The following is a 20,113-nucleotide window of genomic DNA, read 5'->3' on the forward strand; positions in this document are numbered from 1 at the left end:
CAATCTACCTTACACCAGTAGTGGACGGTATGTTTGATAGACATTTCTGTGATCTAACTAAAGATCTGTCTACCCTGCCGTCGGAAGACCGAAAAAAACATCGAAATGGCCTTAGGATACTTCTCATTAGTTGGAGTATTTCTAATCTGAAATGTTAAACATATGTTGTCAACATTGTACTAGAGATTGCTCACAAAGAGCTGATACTGAAGCTAAAGTACACTCTTCATAAAAAAAAATGCACAGGCCCTTTCAGCAGTTCATTTTGATATATACTATCCACAAAAAGAAACACATAGACGTTTTGTATTTTTAAAATCTATTAATTACCTATTGTGTTCAAACAATCGTCAAAATATGTAACAAAAGTGTTGATAATATGATTTTACACAATTGCACAAGTACAAAATCGACTTTACCTGAAAATGTTGATTTTTATGAGATTTAAAAGGCATCGCCACAACGCAACAGAAATTACCCTCCAGTTGAAGTTGTGCAGCAAAGATCATGCACTGTCTGGCTATAAAAATCCAGATAACGTTTGGAAATCGGCATTCGTTTTGAAGGAGTTCAAGGTCAAATCACTATGCCACGTCTTGACGCTGCCATTGAAAGAATGCACACTGGCGATTACCAATCATCTGTTGCCAGGCGTCTGAATGTTTGTCTGAGCACGATATCACGGCTCGCAGCTCGCTACAACCAAACAGGTATAACAAATGACCGTCCCCGCACAGCCAAACATCAAGTCACCACTGTAGCCCAAGATCGGTACATCCGGGTACTACATTTGCGTGAGCGTACTGCCACGGGTGGGAGCACAGCAGCCAGGGTGCCTGGACTTCGGAGGATATCCGGTCAAACTGTACGGAACAGGTTGAGAGAGATTGGACCATATGTTTGGACCGTGCAACGTCGTCACAATCCCGCTCAATGTCTCCGTTATCTAAAATTGTCCACTTGGTTGTATAGACATTTCCTTTTTCTAAACTGATCTAAAAATTCATGTACTTAAGTCTATTTGTCATACATGTTTGAAAATACAACATTTTCGCAACAGATTTCTGGCTTATGCGTTTCTTTTTTTTTTGATAATAAATTTGTTGACAGCAATCTTTATTAAGACAATTCCTATGTTTGAATCCCGTCAATCATGTCTTGAATGTTGTTCTTTGCACGCAAACGCATCCCAGAATGTGTTTGTAAACGTTTCTCTTAAAAAAACATTAAGAAAACGATGCATGAAAAGTGAATGCAGAAAACGTTTTCCACGTAATGTACGTGTAATATGTCGGAAGCATGAGTAGAGACATCGACTATAAAAGGCCAAACCAAATTCATCATTTCATTATGAAATTTGCCAAGATTGAATGCTACTGACCGAAATGTCGCCATTTGACGTTTTGAAGCAAGGGACTCCGAGTCTGCCGTTGCAAGACACTTCAACGTCCACCACAGCAACATATCTCGATTATGGCATCGACATTCCCGCTTCAATTCGACCCAAGATCGTCCTAGAAGTGGAAGAAAAGTGGAAGACCCAGAAGTGCAGTGATCACTCATGCTCAGTACCGATTCGTCTGGGTGTTTTACCTACGAGGGTCGATCAAAAAGTACGAAGTCTAACTATATTCTCGATGTCCAATGTTTGAAAAGCTTCCATTCTATTTTGAAGGAATCGTTAGCAAAGCCATATCCATAATTTCACATGTGTGGATAATGTAGATAACCAGATATTTGTCATCACAACATTGGGGTATAATATTTCTAACAAAATTGCAGAAAATGAAAAACGATTTGTCTTTTGGTACCTCTTGGATAATGGTATGCCCTCAGATAATGTCATATAAAATATGTTCAGTATAGTAATGGATGACTTCCCGTCATGATCAACAGTCAAAGATTTGGATTGCCTGATTATATTTAGTCGGGGTCTTTTTTTAAGGACACCCCCATTTTAATCTTTCAAAAACATTTGTGTCCAGATATTCAAGCTGGCACTGTTTACAATATATTGTGAGCTGACACTTGTGTGACCATTCAGTATTTAGTTTGAACCCTTGGCATCATATATGCATAAGTGAAAACATTAGAATAAGCTATGCCCTTATGATTACGTCATCTGAAAGGGGGATGTGTAGTGTCTCCAAAACAAGCTCTTTGAGTCAACATGAAGGGGTAGTCACTTTAACAAGCGATTGTAATTTCAGATTGCTTTGTTATGAACTTTAATATCTAAGTGTGATTCTAGGGGACTTCTATCAATCTCAAACACACAAAATATTCCTTGCATATTTTGTTTCCTGAAGTTTTGATGCATATATTGTAGATTTTGCGTTTTTGAGGGTACCAAGATAAAAGGTCAAACAAAATGGGGATCGTGAGACTGGAACATAGCAAAGCCAAACTGCTTGAGCTTGACAGATAATATGTAGAAAGATAAAACATAGAATTAACTGCATTTGTATCGTTTTTCTTGGTGATTCTACATACTTTTAATCGCCCCTCGTACGTCACCGATTTGCTACAGCAACGGACACTGCAGGACAGGTGCCTGGCCTTCGAAGAATTTCCGACCAAACCGACAGCTGTCTATCTCTCTTTCGATTTGCCTCAAACGAGGCATATTTTGGTGTGTTCTTCTTACTACTGTGTTGCTCACGTGTCGCGTAGGCTGTTCTATACCGTCAGAAAAAGTCGTTTTGGACTTTTTGCGATGTTTAGGCGATTCGTTTACTTGTTTCGCCGTTTATTTACGGAAAGGATGGGTCTGTATGTGTGTGACATGTTTCAGCATGGCTTTATCACTTCATTTTTATTTTAGGGAATTTTTAATGTAATATATATTTGGCGGTGTATAGTTTCTTTTGAGCACTAGTGTATTGGTGCTTTGATCAATGACCAAGCTTATTCAAAGAACATGGTATCTTTAGTAAAACTTACAAACAAAATTACCACAGCGCCATAACTTTGTAGTGTACATTTCGTGTAGTTTTGTTACATACCTTTCTGTTATGTGTGTGCGTGTAGAAGTGACGGAGCGCGTGATAGAATCTGAATGGTGCTTGATGTCTGGTTTCACTCGACAGGACAAAGGTATGTGGTGATGTATAATGGATTTGTTCACACGTCACATGAGTCGTGTAAAACACATCACAAGTCTGAAGCACTAGCCGTGTAGGTTCGTTTAAAGCAGCCTCTGTAGATATAACACTGTAACACAGGCTCACCTTACAGACACAACGGGGATATGACAGGTAAGTCTTGATATTCAGTGAGTGAATGGCTTTCATTGTACGTGGGCTGCATCTAGAGGGTATTCGGGACCCAATAGTGGGGTGCGCCGAACGCAAAGAAAACTGGTATTGTGGGTTGAGAGTGAAAAGTGCGATGGTATTGTTGATTCAGAGTAAAATGTAAGATTGTATTGTTGATTCAGAGTAAAACGTAAGATGGTATTGTTGATTCAGAGTGAAAAGTAAGATGGTATTGTGGGTTGAGAGTGAAAAGTAAGATGGTATTGAGGGTTGAGAGTGAAAAGTGAGATGTAATTGTGTGTTGAGAGTGAAAAGTAAGATGGTATTGTTGGTTGAGAGTGAAAAGTGAGATGGTAATGTGGGTTGAGAGTGAAAAGTAAGATGTCATTATGGGTTGAGAGTGAAAAGTAAGATGATATTGAGGTTTGAGAGTGAAAAGTAAGATGGTATTGTGGTTTGAGAGTGAAAAGTGAGATGGTATTGTGGGTTGAGAGTGAAAATTAAGATGATATTGTTGGTAAAGAGTGAAAAGTAAGATGGTATTGTAGGTTGAGAGTGAAAAGTAAGATGATATAGTGGGTTGAGAGTGAAAAGTAAGATTGTATTGTGAGTTGAGAGTGAAAAGTAAGTTAGTATTTTGGGTTGAGAGTGAAAAGTAAGATGTTATTGTGGGTTGAGAGTGAAAAGTAAGATGATACTGTTGGTTGAGAATGAAAAGTAAGATAGTTTTGTGGGTTGAGAGTGAAATGTAAGATGGGATTGTTGGTTGAGAGTGAAAAGTGAGATGGTATTGTGGGCCGAGAGAAAAAGTAAGATGGTAATGCGGGTTCAGAGTATAAAGTAAGATGGTATTGTGGGTTGAGAGTGAAAAGTAAGATGGTATTGTTGATTCAGAGTAAAAAGTAAGATGGTATTGTGGATTGAGAGTGAAAAGTAAGATGGTATTGTGGGTTGTGAGTGAAAGGTAAGATGGTATTGTTGATTCAGAGTAAAACGTAAGATGATATTGTGGGTTGAGAGTAAAAAGTAAGATGGTATTGTGGGTTGAGAGTGTAAAGTAAGATGGTATTGTGGGTTGAGAGTGAAAAGTAAGATGGTAATGTGGGTTGAGAGTGAAAAGTAAGGTAGTATTTTGGGTTGAGAGTGAAAATTACGCTGATATTGTGGGTTGTGACTGAAAAGTAAGATGGTATTGTTGATTGAGAGAAAAAAGTAAGATGGTATTGTGGGTTGAGAGTGAAAAGTGAGATGGTATTGTAGGTTGAGAGTGAAAAGTAAGATGGTATTGTGGGTTGAGAGTGAAAAGAGAGATGGTAATGTGTGTTGAGAGTGAAAAGTAAGATGGTATTGTGGGTTGAGTGTGAAAATTACGATGATATTGTGAGTTAAGAGTGAAAAGTAAGATGGTATTGTAGGTTGAGAGTGAAAAGTAAGATGATATTGTGGGTTGAGAGTGAAAGTAAGATGGTATTGTGGGTTGAGAGTGAAAAGTAAGATAGTATTGTGGGTTGAGAGTGAAAAGTAAGCTGATATTTAGGGTTGAGAGTGAAAAGTAAGATGGTATTGTGGGTTGAGAGTGAAAAGTAAGATGGTATTGTGGGTTGAGAGTGAAAAGTAAGATGGTATTGTGGGTTGAGAGTGAAAAGTAAGATTGTATTCGGTATTCAGATTGAAACACGTGCTGGGACGCTGTCTTTAGCGGGAAACGTAAGATGGTAATGTGGATTCAGAGTATACATTGAGATGTTATTCTAGATTCAGAATGAAAAGAAAGATTGTATTTTCAGTTCAGAGTGAAAAGTAAGGTGGCATTCTGAATCCAGTGTGAAAGGTAAGAGGGTATTCGGCATTTAGGACTGGGTAATAAGATTTAGAGTGTCAAAAGAGTATTCTGGAATCAGGGGACGGTTGGTGCCCTTGGTAATTCGACGTGGTATATGGAATTGTCAAAATAAACTACCTCCACCTTGAAGGCATAAAAAGTTCTGTTCTAGCATGTTGTAGATCTAGGGATGTACTTGATATGGGTAAGACTTGCTATCAGATTCAATATCCAACAATACCATTCAACATATTTTGTATTTTATGGACAAAATCAAAAGAGTAAATCATTATATACTACTTTTATCACAATGTCAAACCAGACTGACTGGGGTGGGGTTGGGGATGGGGGTGGGGGTGATATCCTTAATAAACAATATTACAAGGAGGATTGGTCAAATATCTATTTAATGGCAAATAGATGCACAGTAAGTTTAACGTTTGATGGATTCACTTCAACATCACTCACAATATTCTAATGACCAACCATGAGCTATAGTTGATGCAATGCAACTACTCTCCGCTGTGCTCCTTCTGCGAATCTATTCCTGAAACAATTATACATTTACTTTGTGAATGTGTATACTGTGAATGTATGGCGGGATGTATCCATCCAGTTTATTTCTTCAAGTGAATAAAAGGCACAATAATGATAAACATAACAATCCCGTGCTAAAAGACGAGTACATTGTACGATTACGATTGTATCATAAACATATGTCTATGAATGGCTATCATATAGTGATGATACCAAGTGTGTGTGAAAATGTGTGTGTATCCTGCCCCACCTGCAGCACTAGCCACAAACACACGCAAAGGCAAGTCATGTGCTCACCTGTATCAAAATCCACAGGATATGCCCCACATGTATGTTTTTGTCACCAATGCAGAAGAATTAAAAATGTCCTGATAATATCTAGTTTCTTTTGAGCACTAGTGTATTGGTGCTTTGATCAATGACCAAGCTTATTCAAAGAACATGGTATCTTTAGTAAAACTTACAAACAAAATTACCACAGCGCCATAACTTTGTAGTGTACATTTCGTGTAGTTTTGTTACATACCTTTCTGTTATGTGTGCGTGTAGAAGTGACGGAGCGCGTGATAGAATCTGAATGGTGCTTGATGTCTGGTTTCACTCGACAGGACAAAGGTATGTGGTGATGTATAATGGATTTGTTCACACGTCACATGAGTCGTGTAAAACACGTCACAAGTCTGAAGCACTAGCCGTGTAGGTTCGTTTAAAGCAGCCTCTGTAGATATAACGCTGTAACACAGGCTCACCTTACAGACACAACGGGGATATGACAGGTAAGTCTTGATATTCAGTGAGTGAATGGCTTTCATTGTACGTGGGCTGCATCTAGAGGGTATTCGGGACCCAATAGTGGGGTGCGCCGAACGCAAAGAAAACTGGTATTGTGGGTTGAGAGTGAAAAGTAAGATGGTATTGTGGGTTGAGAGTAAAAAGTAAGATGGTATTGTGGGTTGAGAGTGAAAAGTGAGATGGTATTAAGGGTTGAGAGTGAAAAGTAAGATGGTATTGTGGGTTGAGAGTGAAAAAAGAGGATGGTATTGAGGTTTGAGAGTGAAAAGTAAGATGGTATTGTTGATTCAGAGTAAAATGTAAGATGGTATTGTTGATTCAGAGTAAAACGTAAGATGGTATTGTTGATTCAGAGTGAAAAGTAAAATGGTATTGTGGGTTGAGAGTGAAAAGTTAGATGGTATTGTGGTTTGAGAGTGAAAAGTGAGATGGTATTGTGGGTTGAGAGTGAAAATTAAGATGATATTGTTGGTTAAGAGTTAAAAGTAAGATGGTATTGTAGGTTGAGAGTGAAAAGTAAGATGATATAGTGAGTTGAGAGTGAAAAGTAAGGTAGTATTTTGGGTTGAGAGTGAAAAGTAAGATGTTATTGTGGGTTGAGAGTGAAAAGTAAGATGATACTGTTGGTTGAGGATGAAAAGTAAGATAGTTTTGTGGGTTGAGAGTGAAATGTAAGATGGGATTGTTGGTTGAGAGTGAAAAGTGAGATGGTATTGTCGGCCGAGAGAAAAAAGTAAGATGGTAATGCGGGTTGAGAGTGAAAAGTAAGATGATATTGTGGGTTGAGAGTGAAAAGTAAGATGGTATTGTGGGTTGAGAGTGAAAAGTGAGACGGTATCGTGGGTTGAGAGTGAAAAGTAAGATGGTATTGTTGATTCAGAGTAAAAGCAAGATGGTATTGTGGATTGAGAGTGAAAAGTAAGTTGGTATTGTGGGTTGTGAGTGAAAGGTAAGATGGTATTGTTGATTCAGAGTAAAACGTAAGATTGTATTGTGGGTTGAGAGTAAAAAGTAAGATGGTATTGTGGGTTGAGAGTGAAAAGTAAGATGGTATTGTGGGTTGAGAGTGAAAAGTAAGATGGTAATGTGGGTTGAGAGTGAAAGGTAAGAGGGTATTTTGGGTTGAGAGTGAAAATTACGATGATATTGTGGGTTGTGAGTGAAAAGTAAAATGGTATTGTTGATTGAAAGAAAAAAGTAAGATGGTATTGTGGGTTGAGAGTGAAAAGTGAGATGGTATTGTGGGTTGAGAGTGAAAAGGAAGATGGTATTGTGGGTTGAGAGTGAAAAGTAAGATGGTATTGTGGGTTGAGAGTGAAAAGAAAGATGGTGTTGTGGGTTGAGAGTGAAAAGTAAGATGATATTGTGGTTTGAGAGTGAAAAGTAAGATGGTATTGTGGGTTGAGAGTGAAAAGTGAGATGGTAATGTGGGTTGAGAGTGAAAAGTAAGATGGTATTGTGGGTTGAGAGTGAAAAGTGAGATGGTATTGTTGATTCACAGTAAAAAGTAAGATGGTCCTGTGGTTTGAGAGTGAAAAGTGAGATGGTGTTGTAGGTTGAGAGGGAAAAATAAGATGGTATTGTTGATTCAGAGTAAAAAGTAAGATGGTATTATTGATTCAGAGTGAAAAGTAAGATGATCTTGTTGGTTGAGAGTGAAAAGTAAGATGGTATTTTGTGTTGAGATTGAAAAGTAAGATGGTATTGTGTGTTGAGAGTGAAAAGTGAGATGGTATTGTGGGTTGAGAGTGAAAAGTAATATGGTATTGTGTGTTGAGAGTGAAAAGTGAGATGGTATTGTGGGTTGAGAGTGAAAAGTGAGATGGTAATGTGGGTTGAGAGTGAAAAGTAAGATGTCATTGTGGGTTGAGAGTGAAAAGTTAGACGATATTGAGGGTTGAGAGTGAAAAGGTAGACGATATTGAGGGTTGAAAGTGAAAAGTAATATGGTATTGTTGATTCAGAGTAAAATGTAACATGACATTGTTGATTCAGAGTAAAACGTAAGATGGTATTGTTGATTCAGAGTGAAAAGTAAAATGGTATTGTGGGTTGAGAGTGAAAAGTTAGATGGTATTGATGTTTGAGAGTGAAAAGTGAGATGGTATTGTGGGTTGAGAGTGAAAATTAAGATGATATTGTTGGTTAAGAGTGAAAAGTTAGATGGTATTGTAGGTTGAGAGTGAAAAGTAAGATGATATAGTGGGTTGAGAGTGAAAAAGTAAGATTGTATTGTGAGTTGAGAGTGAAAAGAAATAAGGTAGTATTTTGGGTTGAGAGTGAAAAGTAAGATGTTATTGTGGGTTGAGAGTGAAAAAGTAAGATGATATTGTTGGTTGAGAATGAAAAGTAAAGATAGTTTTGTAGGTTGAGAGTGAAATGTAAGATGGGATTGTTGGTTGAGAGTGAAAAGTGAGATGGTATTGTCGGCCGAGAGAAAAAAGTAAGATGGTAATGCGGGTTGAGAGTGAAAAGTAAGATGATATTGTGGGTTGAGAGTGAAAAGTAAGATGGTATTGTGGGTTGAGAGTGTAAAGTGAGACGGTATCGTGGGTTGTGAGTGAAAAGTAAGATGGTATTGTTGATTCAGAGTAAAAAGCAAGATGGTATTGTGGATTGAGAGTGAAAAGTTGATGGTATTGTGGGTTTGTGAGTGAAAGGTAAGATGATATTGTTGATTCAGAGTAAAACGTAAGATTGTATTGTGGGTTGAAAGTAAAAAGTAAGATGGTATTGTGGGTTGAGAGTGAAAAGTAAGATGATATTGTGGGTTGAGAGTGAAAAGTAAGATGGTATTGTGGGTTGAGAGTGAAAGTAGAGATGGTATCGTGGGTAGAGTAGTGAGTGAAAAAGTAAGATGGTATTGTTGATTCAGAGTAAAAAGCAAGATGGTATTGTGGATTGAGTGAAAAAGTAAGTTGGTATTGTGGGTTGTGAGTGAAAGGTAAGATGGTATTGTTGATTCAGAGTAAAACGTAAGATTGTATTGTGGGTTGAGAGTGAAAAAAGTAAAGATGGTATTGTGGGTTGAGAGTGAAAAGTAAAGATGGTATTGTGGGGTGAAGAGTGAAAAGTAAGAGTTGAAAAGTAAAGATGGTAATGTGGGTTGAGAGTGAAAAGTAAGAGGGTATTTGGGTTGAGAGTGAAAATTTCGATGATATTGTGGGTTGTGAGTGAAAAGTAAGATGGTATTGTTGATTGAGAGAAAAAAGTAAGATGGTATTGTGGGTTGAGAGTGAAAAGTGAGATGGTATTGTGGGTTGAGAGTGAAAAGTAAGATGGTATTGTGGGTTGAGAGTGAAAAGAAAGATGGTGTTGTGGGTTGAGAGTGAAAAGTAAGATGATATTGTGGTTTGAGAGTGAAAAGTAAGTTGGTATTGTGGGTTGAGAGTGAAAGGTAAGATGATATTGTGGGTTGAGAGTGAAAAGTAAGATGGTATTGTGGGTTGAGAGTGAAAAGGGAGATGGTATTGTGGGTTGAGAGTGAAAAGTGAGATGGTAATGTGGGTTGTGAGTGAAAAGTAAGATGGTATTGTGGGTTGAGAGTGAAAAGTGAGATGGTATTGTTGATTCACAGTAAAAAGTAAGATGGTCCTGTGGTTTGAGAGTGAAAAGTGAGATGGTGTTGTAGGTTGAGAGGGAAAAATAAGATGGTATTGTTGATTCAGAGTAAAAAGTAAGATGGTATTATTGATTCAGAGTGAAAAGTAAGATGATCTTGTTGGTTGAGATTGAAAAGTAAGATGGTATTTTGTGTTGAGATTGAAAAGTAAGATGGTATTGTGTGTTGAGAGTGAAAAGTGAGATGGTATTGTGGGTTGAGAGTGAAAAGTAAGATGGTATTGTGTGTTGAGAGTGAAAAGTGAGATGGTATTGTGGGTTGAGAGTGAAAAGTGAGATGGTAATGTGGGTTGAGAGTGAAAAGTAAGATGTCATTGTGGGTTGAGAGTGAAAAGTTAGACGATATTGAGGGTTGAGAGTGAAAAGGTAGACGATATTGAGGGTTGAAAGTGAAAAGTAATATGGTATTGTTGATTCAGAGTAAAATGTAACATGACATTGTTGATTCAGAGTAAAACGTAAGATGGTATTGTTGATTCAGAGTGAAAAGTAAAATGGTATTGTGGGTTGAGAGTGAAAAGTTAGATGGTATTGATGTTTGAGAGTGAAAAGTGAGATGGTATTGTGGGTTGAGAGTGAAAATTAAGATGATATTGTTGGTTAAGAGTGAAAAGTTAGATGGTATTGTAGGTTGAGAGTGAAAAGTAAGATGATATAGTGGGTTGAGAGTGAAAAGTAAGATTGTATTGTGAGTTGAGAGTGAAAAGTAAGGTAGTATTTTGGGTTGAGAGTGAAAAGTAAGATGTTATTGTGGGTTGAGAGTGAAAAGTAAGATGATACTGTTGGTTGAGAATGAAAAGTAAGATAGTTTTGTAGGTTGAGAGTGAAATGTAAGATGGGATTGTTGGTTGAGAGTGAAAAGTGAGATGGTATTGTCGGCCGAGAGAAAAAAGTAAGATGGTAATGCGGGTTGAGAGTGAAAAGTAAGATGATATTGTGGGTTGAGAGTGAAAAGTAAGATGGTATTGTGGGTTGAGAGTGTAAAGTGAGACGGTATCGTGGGTTGTGAGTGAAAAGTAAGATGGTATTGTTGATTCAGAGTAAAAGCAAGATGGTATTGTGGATTGAGAGTGAAAAGTAAGTTGGTATTGTGGGTTGTGAGTGAAAGGTAAGATGATATTGTTGATTCAGAGTAAAACGTAAGATTGTATTGTGGGTTGAAAGTAAAAAGTAAGATGGTATTGTGGGTTGAGAGTGAAAAGTAAGATGATATTGTGGGTTGAGAGTGAAAAGTAAGATGGTATTGTGGGTTGAGAGTGAAAAGTGAGACGGTATCGTGGGTAGTGAGTGAAAAGTAAGATGGTATTGTTGATTCAGAGTTAAAGCAAGATTGTATTGTGGATTGAGAGTGAAAAGTAAGTTGGTATTGTGGGTTGTGAGTGAAAGGTAAGATGGTATTGTTGATTCAGAGTAAAACGTAAGATTGTATTGTGGGTTGAGAGTAAAAAGTAAGATGGTATTGTGGGTTGAGAGTGAAAAGTAAGATGGTATTGTGGGTTGAGAGTGAAAAGTAAGATGGTAATGTGGGTTGAGAAATTTGAAAAATAAGAGGGTATTTGGGTTGAGAGTGAAAAATTTCGATGATATTGTGGGTTTGTGAGTGAAAAGTAAGATGGTATTGTTGGGTTGATTGAGAAAAAAGTAAGATGGTATTGTGGGTTGAGAGTGAAAAGTGAGATGGTATTGTGGGTTGAGAGTGAAAAGTAAGATGGTATTGTGGGTTGAGAGTGAAGAAAAAGAAAAGATGGTGTTGTGGGTTGAGAGTGAAAAAGTAAAAGATGATATTGTGGTTTGAGAAGTGAAAAGTAAAGTTGGTATTGTGGGTTGAGAGTGAAAAGGTAAGATGATATTGTGGGTTGAGAGTGAAAAGTAAGATGGTATTGTGGGTTGAGAGTGAAAAGGGAGATGGTATTGTGGGTTGAGAGTGAAAAGTGAGATGGTAATGTGGGTTGTGAGTGAAAAGTAAGATGGTATTGTGGGTTGAGAGTGAAAAGTGAGATGGTATTGTTGATTCACAGTAAAAAGTAAGATGGTCCTGTGGTTTGAGAGTGAAAAGTGAGATGGTGTTGTAGGTTGAGAGGGAAAAATAAGATGGTATTGTTGATTCAGAGTAAAAAGTAAGATGGTATTATTGATTCAGAGTGAAAAGTAAGATGATCTTGTTGGTTGAGATTGAAAAGTAAGATGGTATTTTGTGTTGAGATTGAAAAGTAAGATGGTATTGTGTGTTGAGAGTGAAAAGTGAGATGGTATTGTGGGTTGAGAGTGAAAAGTAAGATGGTATTGTGTGTTGAGAGTGAAAAGTGAGATGGTATTGTGGGTTGAGAGTGAAAAGTGAGATGGTAATGTGGGTTGAGAGTGAAAAGTAAGATGTCATTGTGGGTTGAGAGTGAAAAGTTAGACGATATTGAGGGTTGAGAGTGAAAAGGTAGACGATATTGAGGGTTGAAAGTGAAAAGTAATATGGTATTGTTGATTCAGAGTAAAATGTAACATGACATTGTTGATTCAGAGTAAAACGTAAGATGGTATTGTTGATTCAGAGTGAAAAAGTAAAATGGTATTTGGGTTGAGAGTGAAAAGTTAGATGGTATTGATGTTTGAGAGTAAAAAAAAAAGTGAGATGGTATTGTGGGTTGAGAGTGAAAATTAAGATGATATTGTGGGTTAAGAGTGAAAAAGTTAGATGGTATTGTAGGTTGAGAGTGAAAAAGTAAGATGATATAGTGGGTTGAGAGTGAAAAGTAAAGATTGTATTGTGAGTTGAGAGTGAAAAAGTAAGGTAGTATTTTGGGTTGAGAGTGAAAAGTAAGATGTTATTGTGGGTTGAGAGTGAAAAGTAAGATGATACTGTTGGTTGAGAATGAAAAGTAAGATAGTTTTGTAGAGTTGAGAGTGAAATGTAAGATGGGATTGTTGGTTGAGAGTGAAAAGTGAGATGGTATTGTCGGCCGAGAGAAAAGTAAGATGGTAATTGTGGGTTGAGAGTGAAAAGTAAGATGATATTGTGGGTTGAGTAGAGTGAAAAGTAAGATGGTATTGTGGGTTGAGAGTGAAAGTGAGACGGTATCGTGGGTTGTGAGTGAAAAGTAAGATGGTATTGTTGATTCAGAGTAAAACAAAGATGGTATTGTGGATTGAGAGTGAAAAAGTAAGATGGTATTGTGGGTTGTGAGTGAAAGGTAAGATGATATTGTTTGATTCAGAGTAAAAACAATAAGATTGTATTGTGGGTTGAAAGTGAAAAAAGTAAGATGGTATTGTGGGTTGAGAGTGATAGAAAAAAAGTAAGATGATATTGTGGGTTGAGAGTGAAAAGTAAGATGGTATTGTGGGTTGAGAGTGAAAAGTAAGACGGTATTGTGGGTAGTGAGTGAAAAGTAAAGATGGTATTGTTGGATTCAGAGTTAAAGCAAGATTGTATTGTGGATTGAGAGTGAAAAAGTAAGATTGGTATTGTGGGTTGTGAGTGAAAGGTAAGATGGTATTGTTGATTCAGAGTAAAACGTAAGATTGTATTGTGGGTTGAGAGTAAAAAGTAAGATGGTATTGTGGGTTGAGAGTGAAAAGTAAGATGGTATTGTGGGTTGAGAGTGAAAAGTAAGATGGTATTGTGGGTTGAGAGTGAAAAGTAAGATGGTATTTGGGTTGAGAGTGAAAAGTAAGATGATATTGTGGGTTGTGAGTGAAAAGTAAGATGGTATTGTTGATTGAGAGAAAAAAGTAAGATGGTATTGTGGGTTGAGAGTGAAAAGTGAGATGGTATTGTGGGTTGAGAGTGAAAAAAGTAAGATGGTATTGTGGGTTGAGAGTGAAAAAGTAAAAGATGGTATTGTGGGTTGAGAGTGAAAAGTAAGATGATATTGTGGTTTGAGAGTGAAAAGTAAGATGGTATTGTGGGTTGAGAGGAAAGGTAAGATGATATTGTGGGTTGAGAGTGAAAAAAGTAAGATGGTATTGTGGGTTGAGAGTGAAATGTAAAGATGGTATTGTGGGTTGAGAGTGAAAAAGTGAGATGGTAATGTGGGTTGTGAGTGAAAAAGTAAGATGGTATTGTGGGTTGAGAGTGAAAAGTGAGATGGTATTGTTGATTTCACAGTAAAAAAAGTAAGATGGTCCTGTGGTTTGAGAGTGAAAAGTGAGATGGTGTTGTAGGTTGAGAGGGAAAAATAAGATGGTATTGTTGATTCAGAGTAAAAGTAAGATGGTATTATTGATTCAGAGTGAAAAGTAAAAGATGATCTTGTTGGTTGAGATTGAAAAAGTAAGATGGTATTTTGTGTTGAGATTGAAAAAGTAAGATGGTATTGTGTGTTGAGAAGTGAAAAGTGAGATGGTATTGTGGGTTGAGAGTGAAAAGTAAGATGGTATTGTGTGTTGAGAGTGAAAAGTGAGATGGTATTGTGGGTTGAGAGTGAAAAGTGAGATGGTAATGTGGGTTGAGAGTGAAAAGTAAGATGTCATTGTGGGTTGAGAGTGAAAAGTTAGACGATATTGAGGGTTGAGAGTGAAAAGTTAGACGATATTGAGGGTTGAGAGTGAAAAGTAAGATGGTATTGTTGATTCAGAGTAAAATGTAAGATGGTATTGTTGATTCAGAGTAAAACGTAAGATGGTATTGTTGATTCAGAGTGAAAAGTAAAATGGTATTGTGGGTTGAGAGTGAAAAGTTAGATGGTATTGATGTTTGAGAGTGAAAAGTGAGATGGTATTGTGGGTTGAGAGTGAAAATTAAAAGATGATATTGTTGGTTAAGAGAAAAAAAGTTAGATGGTATTGTAGGTTGAGAGTGAAAAGTAAGATGATATTGTGGGTTGAGAGTGAAAAGTAAGATTGTATTGTGTGAGTTGAGAGTGAAAAGTAAGGTAGTATTTTGGGTTGAGAGTGAAAAGTAAGATGGTATTGTGGGTTGAGAGTGAAAAAGTAAAAGATGATATTGTGGGTTGAGAATGAAAAGTAAAGATAGTATTGTAGGTTGAGAGTGAAAATGTAAGATGGTATTGTTGGTTGAGAGTGAAAAAAGTAAGATGGTATTGTCGGTTGAGAGAAAAAAAAGTAAGATGGTAATGCGGGTTGAGAGTGAAAATAAGATGGTATTGTGGGTTGAGAGTGAAAAGTAAGATGGTATTGTGGGTTGAGAGTAAAGTAGAGACGGTATCGTGGGTTGTGAGTGAAAAAATAAGATGGTATGTTGATTCAGAGTAAAAGCAAAGATGGTATTGTGGATTGAGAGTGAAAAAGTAAGTTGGTATTGTGGGTTGTGAGTGAAAAACGTAAGATGATATTGTTGATTCAGAGTAAAAAGTAAGATTGTATTGTGGTTTGAAAATGAAAAAGTAAGATGGTATTGTGGGTTGAGAGTGAAAAAAGTAAGATGATATTGTAGGGTTGAGAGTGAAAAAGTAAGATGGTATTGTGGGTTGAGAGTGAAAAAAGTACAAAGATGGTATCGTGGGTAGTGAGAGTGAAAAAGTAAGATGGTATTGTTGATTCAGAGTTAAAACAAGATTGTATTGTGGATTGAGAGTGAAAAGTAAGATGGTATTGTGGGTTGAGAGTGAGTGAAAGGTAAGATGGTATTGTTGATTCAGAGAGTAAAACGTAAGATTGTATTGTGGGTTGAGAGTAAAAAGTAAGATGGTATTGTGGGTTGAGAGTGAAAAGTAAGATGGTATTGTGGGTTGAGAGTGAAAAGTAAGATGGTATTGTGGGTTGAGAGTGAAAAGTAAGATGGTATTTTGGGTTGAGAGTGAAAATTGAGAGATGATATTGTGGGTTGAGAGTGAAAAAAAGTAAGATGGTATTGTGATTGAGAGTAAAAAAGTAAGATGGTATTGGGGTTGAGTTGAAAGTGTAAAGATGGCAGTTGAGATGGTATTGTGGGTTGAGAGTGAAAAGTAAAGATGGTATTGTGGGTTGAGAGTGAAAAAAGTAAAAGATGGTATTGTGGGTTGAAAGTGAAAAGTAAGAATTAGAAAGATGAAAAAGTATTGTGGGTTGAGAGTGAAAAGTAAGATGGTATTGTGGGTTGAGAGTGAAAAGTAAGATGGTATTGTGGGTTGAGAGTGAAAAAGTAGATGATGGTATTGTGGGTTGAGAGTGAAAAGTGAGATGGTAATGTGGGTTGAAGAGTGAAAAGTAAAGATGGTATTGTGGGTTGAGAGTGAAAAGTGAGATGGTATTGTTGATTCAGAGTGAAAAGTAAAGATGGGTATGTGTGGGTTGAGAGTGAAAAGTGAGATGGTAGTTTGTAGGTTGTGGAGGTAGAAAAGTAAGATGGTATTGTTGATTCAGAGTAAAAAAGTAAGATGGTATTGTTGATTCAGAGTGAAAAAAGTAGAGATGATATTGTTGGTTGAGAGTGAAAAGTAAGATGGTATTTTGTGTTGAGAGTGAAAAAAAGTAAGATGGTATTGTGTGTTGAGAGTGAAAAGTGAAAGATGGTATTGTGGGTTGAGAGTGAAAAGTAAGATGGTATTGTGGTTGAGAGTGAAAAGTGAGATGGTATTGTGGGTTGAGAGTGAAAAAGTAGAGATGGTAATGTGGGTTGAGAGTGAAAAGTAAAGATGTATTGTGGGTTGAGAGTGAAAAGTTAGACGATATTGAGGGTTGAGAGTGAAAAGGTAAGGACGATATTGAGGGTTTGAAAGTGAAAAAAAGTAATATGGTATTGTTGATTCAGAGTAAAATGTAACATGACATTGTTGATTCAGAGTAAAACGTAAGATGGTATTGTGGGATTCAGAGTGAAAAGTAAGATGGTATTGTGGGTTGAGAGTGAAAAAGTTAGATGGTATTGATGTTTGAGAGTGAAAAAGTGAGATGGTATTGTGGGTTGAGAGTGAAAATTAAGATGATATTGTTGGTTAAGAGTGAAAAGTTAGATGGTATTGTGGGTTGAGAAAGTGAAAAAGTAAGATGATATAGTGGGTTGAGAGTGAAAAGTAAGATTGTATTGTGTAAAGTTGAGAGTGAAAAGGCAGGTAGTATTTTGGGTTGAGAGTGAAAAGTAAAGATGATATTGTGGGTTGAGAGTGAAAAGTAAGATGATACTATTTGGTTGAGAATGAAAAAGTAAAAGATAGTTTTGTAGGTTGAGAGTGAAAATGTAAGATGGGATTGTTGGTTGAGAGTGAAAAGTGAGATGGTATTGTCGGCCGAGAGAAAAAGTAAGATGGTAATGTGGGTTGAGAGTGAAAAGTAAGATGGATATTGTGGGTTGAGAGTGAAAAGTAAGATGGTATTGTGGGTTGAGAGTGAAAGAAAAGTGAGACGGTATTGTGGGTTGTGAGTGAAAAGTAAGATGGTATTGTTGATTCAGAGTAAAAGCAAGATGGTATTGTGGATTGAGAGTGAGAAAAGTAAGATGGTATTGTGGGTTGTGAGTAAAAGGTAAGATGATATTGTTGATTCAGAGTGAAAACGTAAGATTGTATTGTGGGTTGAAAGTAAAAAGTAAGATGGTATTGTGGGTTGAGTGAGTGAAAAATAAAGATGATATTGTGGGTTGAGAGTGAAAAAAGTAAGATGGTATTGTGGGTTGAGAGTGAAAAAGTGAGACGGTATTGTGGGTAGAGAGTGAAAAGTAAAGATGGTATTGTTGATTCAGAGTTAAAAAGCAAAAGATTGTATTGTGGGTTGAGAGTGAAAAAGTAAGATGGTATTGTGGGTTGTGAGTGAAAAAGGTAAGATGGTATTGTTGATTCAAGAGTAAAACAATAAGATTGTATTGTGGGTTGAGAGTAAAAAGTAAGATGGTATTGTGGGTTGAGAGTGAAAAGTAAGATGGTATTGTGGGTTGAGAGTGAAAAAGTAAGATGGTAATGTGGGTTGAGAGTGAAAAGTAAGATAGTATTTGGGTTGAGAGTGAAATTTGATGATATTGTGGGTTGTGAGTGAAAAAGTTAAAGATGGTATTGTTGATTGAGAGTGAAAAATAAAAGATGGTATTGTGGGTTGAGAGTGAAAAAGTGAGATGGTATTGTGGGTTGAGTGAAAAGTAAGATGGTATTAATGGATTGAAGAGTGAAAAGAAAGATGGTGTTGTGGGTTGAGAGTGAAAAAGAAATGAAGATGGTATTGTGGTTTGAGAGTGAAAAAAGTGTTGGTATTGTGGGTTAGAGAGGAAAAGTAAAGATGATATTGTGGGTTGAGAGTGAAAAAGTAAGATGGTATTGTGGGTTGAGAGTGAAAAAGGAGATGGTATTGTGGGTTGAGAGTGAAAAAAGTGAGATGGTAATGTGGGTTGTGAGAGTGAAAAAGTAAGATGGTATTGTGGGTTGAGAGTGAAAAGTGAGATGGTATTGTTGATTCTAGGTGAAAAAAAGTAAGATGGTCCTGTGGTTTGAGAGTGAAAAAAGAAAAGTAGAGATGGTGTTGTAGGTTGAGAGGAAAAATAAAGATGGTATTGTTGATTCAGAGTAAAAAGTAAGATGGTATTATTGATTCCAGAGTGAAAAAGTAAGATGATCTTGTTGGGTTGAGATTGAAAAGTAAGATGGTATTTTGTGTTGAGAGATTGAAAAAAGTAAGATGGTATTGTAGGTTGAGAGTGAAAAGTGAGATAGTATTGTGGGTTGAGAAATTAAGTGAAAAGTAAGATGGTATTGTGTTTGAGAGTGAAAAAGTAAGATGGTATTGTGGGTTGAGAGTGAAAAGTAGAGATGGTATTGTGGGTTGAGAGTGAAAAGTAAGATGTATTGTGGGTTGAGAGTGAAAAGTTAAGACGATATTGTGGGTTGAGAGTGAAAAAAGTTAAGACGATATTGTGGGTTGAAAGTGAGAAAAGTAAAAGATGGTATTGTTGATTCAGAAGTAAAATGTTAAGATGGTATTGTGGATTCAAGAGTAAAAAGTAAGATGGTATTGTTGATTCAGAGTGAAAAAAGTAAAATGAATGGTATTGTGGGTTGAGAGTGAAAAGTTAGATGGTATTGATGTTTGAGAGTGAAAAGTAGAGATGGTATTGTGGGTTGAGAGTGAAAAAGTAAAAGATGGTATTGTGTGTTGAGAGTGAAAAAGTGAGAGATGGTATTGTGGGTTGAGAGTGAAAAAGTGAGATGGTAATGTGGGTTGAGAGTGAAAAGTAAGATGTCATTGTGGGTTGAGATTGAAAAAGTTAGACGATATTGAGGGGTTGAGAGTGAAAAAAGTTAGACGATATTGAGGTTGAGAGTGAAAAGAAAGTCAAAGATGGTATTGTTGATTCAAGAGTAAAATGTAAGATGGTATTATTGGTTCAGAGTAAAACGTAAGATGGTATTGTTGATTCAGGAAGTGAAAAGTAAAAATGGTATTGTGGGTTGAGAGTGAAAAAAGTTAGATGGTATTGATGTTTGAGAGTGAAAAGTGAGATGGTATTGTGGGTTGAGAGTGAAAAGTAAGATGGTATTGTGGGTTGAAAGTGTAAGAAAGAAAGGCGGGGTATCGTGGTTGATGAGTGAAAAAAAAGTAAGATGGTATTGTTGATTCAGAGTAAAAGCAAGATGGTATTGTGGTTGAGAGTGAAAAAAAGAAGATAGTATTGTGGGGTTGTGAGTGAAAGGTAAGATGATATTGTTGATTCAGAGTAAAACAATAAATTGTATTGTGGGTTGAAAGTAAAAAAAATAAAGATGGTAATTGTGGGTTGAGAGTGAAAAAATAAGATGATATTGTGGGTTGAGAGTGAAAAAGTAAGATGGTATTTGTGGGTTGAGAGTGAAAAGTGTAGAGACGGTATCGTGGGTAGTGAGTGAAAAAGTAAGATGGTATTGTTGATTCAGAGTTAAAGCAAGATGTGTATTGTGGATTGAGGAGTGAAAAAGTAAGTTGGTATTGTGGGTTGTGAGTGAAAAGGTAAGATGGTATTGTTGATTCAGAGTAAAACGTAAGATGAGTATTGTGGGTTGAGAGTGAAAAAAAGAGATGGTATTGTGGGTTGAGAGTGAAAAATAAGAGGAATATTGTGGGTTGAGAGTGAAAAAGTAAGATGGTAATGTGGGTTGAAGTGAAAAGTAAGAGGGTATTTGGGTTGAGAGTGAAAATTTTAAGTGATAATATTGTGGGTTGTGGAGTGAAAAAGAAGATGGTATGTGTTGATTGA

This window comes from Haliotis rubra, unplaced genomic scaffold (genome assembly GCF_003918875.1).
Source record: "Haliotis rubra isolate DU_JTF1 unplaced genomic scaffold, ASM391887v1 Scf1162, whole genome shotgun sequence".
Taxonomy (NCBI): Eukaryota; Metazoa; Mollusca; class Gastropoda; order Lepetellida; family Haliotidae; genus Haliotis; species Haliotis rubra.